The following is a 7,489-nucleotide window of genomic DNA, read 5'->3' as shown; positions in this document are numbered from 1 at the left end:
TGGCAGCCATTCATTCCTGCACCAGCTGCTGCCATGGTCCCCGAATGGGCTCGGAGGACACGGGGAGCCCTGCATTGTTACAAATCCACGGGTAAGCCGCTGCTCACACCAGCAGGTCCCAGCAGCCCTGGCCTCCACGTCCATCAAGCCCCCTGCTAACAGCCCAGGGTCGCAGCAAAGGAAGCTGCAGGCGCCTGGGACCCTGTACTGGTGTGGGAGACCTAGAAGACACAGCAGCCCTTTGGGCAGTGAACCAGCGGGTGGGAGCTCTCTCTCCACGTGGCTGTTTCTCTGTTTCTTACTCTGCCTGTCAGATACATTGCTGAAAGCCAAATCCTTTCGGCATAGCTGAATAACTTATTCTACAGCAGCGGGTGGACAGGCGTCCCGTTCGTTTCCCGGTGTTAGAGATAAGAGCGTCCAGGGGCCAGGCATGGAAATTCATTCCACTCCACGGGTAAAGCCACACTTAACACCGACATGTGAATGCTCCCGCCCCCGCTCTCTGGCCTGCGGGAGGAGGGAGGCTCCAGCCCCGCGTGAACACAGCGAATGCTTCACAGGACATGGAGTGGTGGCGTGCCCTAGCTGTCTGCACCAGGGAGCCTGGGCCAGGAGCAGCCTGGGCTCTGGTCCACCAGCTGCCTTATGGATGTGGAAATGGGAGGAGCTGCTCACACCGCCCTGTCCCGCCTCCCGCCCCTGGTTCAGGGCCAGTACCGACCCTGGTGCCTTCCCGGTCTTGGCCATGCTCAGGGGTCAAATCCTGGTGTGTCTGCCTCTGTGTCTTGGCTGCTCTGCCGGTGGAATGGGACCATGGGACCCTCCCCTGGGGAAGCTGCTGGGGAAAATGAACGGGTGTCTGCCCTGGCGAGTGCTTAGGGTGGCAGCGGGCAGGTGCTGGGCACAAAGCAAGTGCCGCTGGAAAAGCTCTTGTTAGCCCTGCCATGCTGTTTGCCTGCGCAGCCTCTGCCAGTGTTCTTACTGTCAGCCAGCCTTCCGATCACTGAAAAACCAGGGTAGGGTTTCTGCTTCAAATGTTGGTTGAAAAGGTGATTTGTTTTAAAAGCAGACTGACAGACTCTCCAAGTACCCTCAACAGCTGGGCGGAGCCAGGCCAGGGCCCTGCCTGGGTTTCCTGAGCGTCAGCAGGGACGGGGTGGCCAGGACTCAAGCCAGGTGCGTTCCAGGTGGGGTTCAGGCGTCCCTGGCAGCGACTTGAGCCCGCCCCCGCCCCGGCCGCTAGCTGCTGACCCCATCACAGTCGTCCAGCTGGATGAAACTGTGCTCTCCTCCCGGCTCCCATCCACACGTTTGTATTTCACTGTGTCTCAGGATTGTCCCGCCTGGTGCTGCGTGTCACAAAGGCTGAGTGGGGAAGACATGGCTCAGGGGACGTAAGATGGAGACAGATGTGCTGCTAAGATTAGCTTCCCACCCGCAAAAACAACCCCCTGTCTGCTTTTCCACGTCACACAAGTCCATCCTCGTTCCCCAAACCAGGCCGAGGGCGATTTGCTACAGTCCTGCAGTGCAGAGGAGGAAGGACGGCCCAGGGCCCTTGGGGGCTGGTGCTCTGGAAGGGCTGGGAGCATCTCCCAGCAGTCCTGTGGGTGAGAGCAGGTCCCCAGGCTGGGGCCACAGCCCGTGGCTGTTGTTGGGGATCAGGAAGAGATTTGGACCCCAGGTTGGCCCATGCATCAGGCTGGGCGGTTAAAGTGACTGAGTGTGGTTACACAGCACCTACACTCCAGAAAATGGGCCAAAAACAGCACGGCTGGGGCTGAGGCTGGAGTTACGGTTGCCGGGGACCCTGGACCGTGGGCTCATGCCCTGCTGAAGGCTGAGGTGCCATGGCCCCACTGGCCCCAGCCCCACCTAGCGTGCCATCTCAGCTGTGGCAGAAGCTGCACCAGGCGCCTGTGCTCTGGCACAGCAGGCTGAGCTGCCACCTGCAGCGCTGGTGTCCCTCAAGTGCGGGGGTTCCTGCACCCACGTGGGAGATGTGGGGTTCTGACTGGCCCAGCCCAGGGCAGTTGAGGCCTTTTGGGGAGTGAACCAGTAGATGGAAGGTCTCTCTCTCTCCAACTGTCTATATATGATGATAAACATCTCCCCCGAGGTGTGGGGCCCACTCTCCTCAGTAACTGGTCACCTCTGGGCCCCAGCCTGTCCGTCAGCTCTGGGGATGGGCAGGCCTTGGTCTGAGCTGAGTTTCCTGCAGCCTGGGCCCTGGAAGCCTTGGAAGTGCCCTGTCCATGGCCTAGGGGTATGTCCGTCAGCACTGTCCCAGTCTCCCCCCCTCGACACGCAGTGACACGGGAGCTCACCTGAGTCAACCTGACAGTGTCTGGCCCAGCGTCACTCTGCCACGGGGGTGTCCCCTTGTGCTGCTTCCCCAGGAGCCGTCCCTCCCGGGCAGGTGGGCACGCCCTGTGGCTCTCTTTGTTCTGAGCCAGGAAGGAAAATGCCCATAAATGGCCAGGCTGGCCAAGGAGCTCCCTGCATCTGGCACACCCGCAGCCCCAGCCGGGCCTGAGGGACTCACGGGGCGTGCAGGGAGCCCACTGCAGCCGCAGACAGAGCTGAGTAAGGTCTCCGTGGCCTGTGACACACCTGGGCCAGGCGGGAATGGGGACCACGCCTGCCTCCTCCTTCCTGGGGAGGACAGCCAGGGGAAGGGCGGGGAGGGAGCACGGAGACCAGGCTCTGTGTCCACTGACTGACCCCTCTGCCACCGAGATGTGAAGGAGAACCTTGGGAGCCCCCTGCAGGAAGGTGCACCTGACCAGGACGCGTCCCCCAGGCTCCATGGGGTCAGCTGGAAGTGGGAGGGGCACCCCCCACCACAGGAAATGTGAGCCAGCTGCCCGAGCTTCCCAGGTCCCTGTTACCTTACCTGTGCCGTGACCTCCATGCTTGGTGGCTCCAACTGGGGTCAGCACCTCTCCCAGAGCCCTGCAGGCACTCAGTAGGACCCGCGCCCTCCCAGGGTGCTCCATGGCACTGTCCTCTGCAGAGCTCAGGCACCCAGGTCAGCTTTCCAGGATATCCACAGAAATCCCCAAACTTTCCCGTCCACCCCCACCCCATCATGTCAGTCCACCAGCGCCCTGAAAACTCTGAAACAGCTCCTCTTTCCCAGTTAACTGGCTGCAGAATTATCATCCCTGTGGCTGGTGTTGTGGCATTGTAGGTGAGTTTCTACCTTCGGCACCAGCATCCCATAGGGGGGCTGGTTTGAGCCCTGGCTGCCCCACTTCCCATCCAGCTCCCTGCTGAAGACTTGGGAAAAGCAGCTGAGAGCAGGACCAAGGCCTCGGGCCCCTGCACCCTCGGGAGAGACACGGAGGAGACTCCAGCTCCGCTTTGGCCACTGTGGCCATTGGGGACAGAAACAGCACAGGAAGGGTTTTCCTCTCCATAGCTACTCCTTCCAAATAAAACCTAAGCAAATCTTTAAAAGATTACCATCTGCACGTTGAGGCTACTCCACTGTCCAGCCCATTTGCTGGAGTCTGGACGGAATGGTCACAGGTGTGACAGACCAGGGCCACCGTGGTCCCTCCCCATTTGCATGTTGCCTGGAAGTCCTGGGGGCTACCTGGCCTGGCTGTACCCAGTCAGAGCATGGAATCCAGCACAGATTGGGCTGCCTGCCCCGGAGAGCCTGTCTGACAGGCCTGGGCAGGGGCGCTTTTGGCGTGATGGGCTGCCGGCCTTAGGAGGGACTGCCGGCCTTAGGAGGGGCTGCCGGCCTTAGGAGGGGCTGCTGGCCTTAGGCGGGGCTGCCAGCTTTAGGAGGGGCTGCCGGCCTTAGGAGGGGGCTGCCGGCCTGGGGGAGGGGCTGCCAGCCTGGGGAGGGGACTGCCAGCCTCAGGAGGGGGCTGCCAGCCTTAGGAGGGGCTGCTGGCCTTAGGAGGGGGCTGCCAGCCTGGGGGAGGGGCTGCCAGCCTCAGGAGGGGCTGCCGGCTTTAGGAGGGGGCTGCCGGCCTGGGGAGGGGCTGCCAGCCTGGCCTGGAGCTGTGGATCTGGAGGATGAGGTGGGAATGTTGTTGGACTGCAGGGCGGTGCAGCACTGTGGGACTGGAAAGGGGTCCCCGCTTTACTCCATGGAGGCCCAGAGCCTTGGCCCTGCCCCCATGGCCCAGCAGGAAGTGGGGGTCGGTGATTTGTGAACGTGATTTCTTTGAAGAGTTATCTTACGTGTTTGAAAGGCAAAGGGAGAGAAGAATTGAGAGGTCTCCCACCTGCTGGTTCACTCCCCAAGAGCCCCAGCCAGCAGGGCTGCAGCCAGAGCGCCCTTGCGTGTCCTACATGGGAGCAGCTCTCCCAGGTGCCTCAGCAGGGGCTGGGTCTGAGATGGAGCAGCCAGGAGGACCCCTGCCAGCATGCTGACGTGGGACACCAGTGTGACACCTGTGCCGGCCCCGCTGCCAGGTTCCTTGGCCCTGTCCTGGTATGAGGCAGATGCTTCGGTCTTGTCACTTGAAGTTCTGGGGCGTGTGCTGGGGCTGTCCACCCAGCTGCTCCAGCACTCTCGGGTCCACTGCGGCTGGCTTGGTTCATGAGAGTTTTCCTGGAGTGTCTATCTGCCCTGTCGCTGCAGGTGCCAGCTGCACTGAGAGCCTGAGGAGGCCTGCTGGCACGGTTCTTCCGCCCACTCTGAGCCTTGGAGTCAGAAACCGAAACAGCACATAGTGTGGACGCCCCGTCGCTGTGTGGGGGTCTGCATGAGCCACTGCTGCCTGTGTCATCGGGGAACGGCCTGGAGGGTCCCCGCCCTGTGCCAGGACAGTGTGGCCGGTGGACCGCCCCGTGCCAGAACAGTGTGGCCGGAGGACCGCCCCGTGCCAGAACAGTGTGGCAGGTGCCCCGCCCCGTGCCAGGACAGTGTGGCAGGTGCCCCGCCCTGTGCCAGGACAGTGTGGCAGGTGCCCCGCCCTGTGGCAGGACAGTGTGGCCGGAGGACCGTACCATGCCAGAAGAGATGCTCCTCCCCCTGCACCCACGGCCACAGTTATGTTGTCTGGCTTCTTACTAGGGCAGCCACTGGTGTCTCAGTAACTAAGCTTGAACTGGTAGCCCCATGTGACTGGCAGCTGCTCTGTGGCTAGGCCTGGTCCCTGACTGGTCCCCGGTCCCCACTCCTCCACTTCTTCCATGTTGGGCTTCACACCAAGTACCCCCTTCCAACCTCTGCGAAGAGTGAACATTGTGTCTTGGCGTCAGCAGCCTGGTCATTCCACCCAGAACTCCTGTGTGATGACAGAGTCCACGGCACTGCTGTGAATGAGTGAGTATGCACGAGCCGCCCCAGAAGGAAGAGTTTGCTGTCCACCCTGACTAACTCTTCTTGTCCAAGTCCCTCTGGAGAGACAGCTGCATGGTGGGGACCCATGGGGCCAGGAAGCAGTGGCTGGGCCAGGCTGCCTGTGGTGGGGGCAGGGACCCTGTGATTTGAGCCGGGACAGTTGTGCCCCGGGCCCCAGCTCCTGCCACGACGCCTCCCCAGTCCTAGCCGCCCCCCCACATGCCCTCCCCAGCAGATCTCCCACCATGTGCACTTGCAGGTGCACCTGCAAGTCACCTCCTGACGCAGGAATTCACACTCCTTCATTTCCCTCTGTGTGCAGAGCCTGCAGGTCAGCAGGTGCCATCTGCCCTCAGCTCCTGGCTGCTCTGGCTGCTGGTATCCCGGGGAACCTGGAAGGTTTGGGGGCACCGGAAGGGGTCTGGCAGGTGGCCCCAGTTGGCTCTGGCTGTCTGATGTTTTCTCAGCACTGCCTGGGATTCTGGAGTAATCCCACCCCAGGGACAACTTGAGTGTCAGTGCCGTATGGGACCCTGCTGGTACCTGGGGCCGTCTCTGTCCATTGCGGCGCCCCCAGCTGCCTCCCCAGCTGTTCCAGGGGACACCCTGTCCTTTCCAGCCAGAGTCTCAGTCTCACACTTGCTGCTGTGCACAGGGGATTTCGCTTTGACTGAGTGTCTGTGAGCAGTGTTGTAGAGCCCGCTTCCTTCAGGGGAAGGGGGGCAGGGAGGGGCAGGGGTCAGTTCCAGGACCAGCAACTTCCTCTCAAAGCCCCAAGGAAAGGCTGTGAGTGAGGAAGGATGGCCTGGAGCTCCAAGCCGCCTGGAGAGCCTGGACACCCAGTGGGGTAGAGCGGCCAGACAGGCCTGTGGGTCAGAGCCCTGAGCCCTGCAGGCACAGGTGTCTTGTGGTCCAGCCTTGGGGCCCCAGTGGCTGCCCCAGGCTCTCCTGAGCACTCTGCTGCTGCCGCCCGCCTGGCCCTACCCCCCTGCAGCCACTAGAGGACAGAAGCTGTGACTCTGAACAAGGGGGAGCCGGACCACACTACCCTCCCCCCAGAGGGACACTTGGTAAACTAAAGGCACTCTGGAAGAAGGCCTCCGTGTGTGTGTGTGTGTGTGTGTGTGTGTTTAAGGTTTATGTATTTATTTGAAAATCAGAATTACAGAGAGAGAGGGAGAGAGATCTTTCATCTGCTGGTTCAGTCCCCCAATGGCTCCACAGCCTGGGCTGAGCTGGGCTGAAGCCAGGAGCCAGGGGCTTCACCTGGGTCTCCCACATGGAGTCACCTCCACTGCTTTCCCAGATACACCAGCAGGGAGCTGGATCCAAAGTGGAGCAGCTGGGACATAAACTAGAGCCCATATGGGATGCGAGTGGTGCAAGTGGCCTCTTTACTAGTTGTGCCATGGTGCTGGCCTCTGTTGGACCAGCCTGGAAGGTTCTCACATCTGCTTGGCCACACTGGCCTTTAGCCTCAAGACCTGTGGGTCTGTGTGCTCCTGGGGGGAGGGGCACAGCCTGGCCCCGTGCTCCCACTCCGTGTCACACACCTGGGGACACGCCTTGGGGCCAGCTGGTAGAGTGAGCCGGAAGAAGCCCAGAGCCAGTGCCCCCACCTGCTGACAGTCCTCGGCCATGCGGTGAGGCTTGGGGGTGCCTGGGTGCCCAGGTCTCTGCAGGGTGTGCTCCTGGGGATCCCTGGCGTGCAGCCAGCCCAGTGCCGCGTGCAGATGCCCACAGTGGGAGCCGGCTGTGTGTGCCCTGCCCACGGCCTCAGGGGATGTCGCCCAGTTCCTGGCTCCCTCTGCGTGCAGGATATATGGGGCCCAGCACCATGAGTCACTGTGTGTCAGCCAGGGCCAGGGGCAGACATTTCCTGGGATGTCACTGGAGGGAAAAACCTTGAGGCCTATGACTGAGGCCGCTTCTGCTGGGCAAGTGCGGCTGCCTGGACAAGCAGGTGCTGCAGCGGGGCTGGGGCGACCAGGGCACCCACACAGGGCTCCACACTGCCCGGACGCCGGTCTATCTCACCCTTCCTCTGCCATGTGAGTTCTATGTCAATGACTTGAAGTCATGCAGATGCCATGAGCTGGAGACTGAGCTAGTGCTACCCAGCACCAAGTCAGGGTCGAGCCTGAGGAGGAGGGGGTGTCCGTGACTGAAGACCCT

The sequence above is a fragment of the Ochotona princeps genome, chromosome 10 (genome assembly GCF_030435755.1).
Source record: "Ochotona princeps isolate mOchPri1 chromosome 10, mOchPri1.hap1, whole genome shotgun sequence".
Taxonomy (NCBI): Eukaryota; Metazoa; Chordata; class Mammalia; order Lagomorpha; family Ochotonidae; genus Ochotona; species Ochotona princeps.
This window is presented reverse-complemented; position numbering follows the sequence as displayed.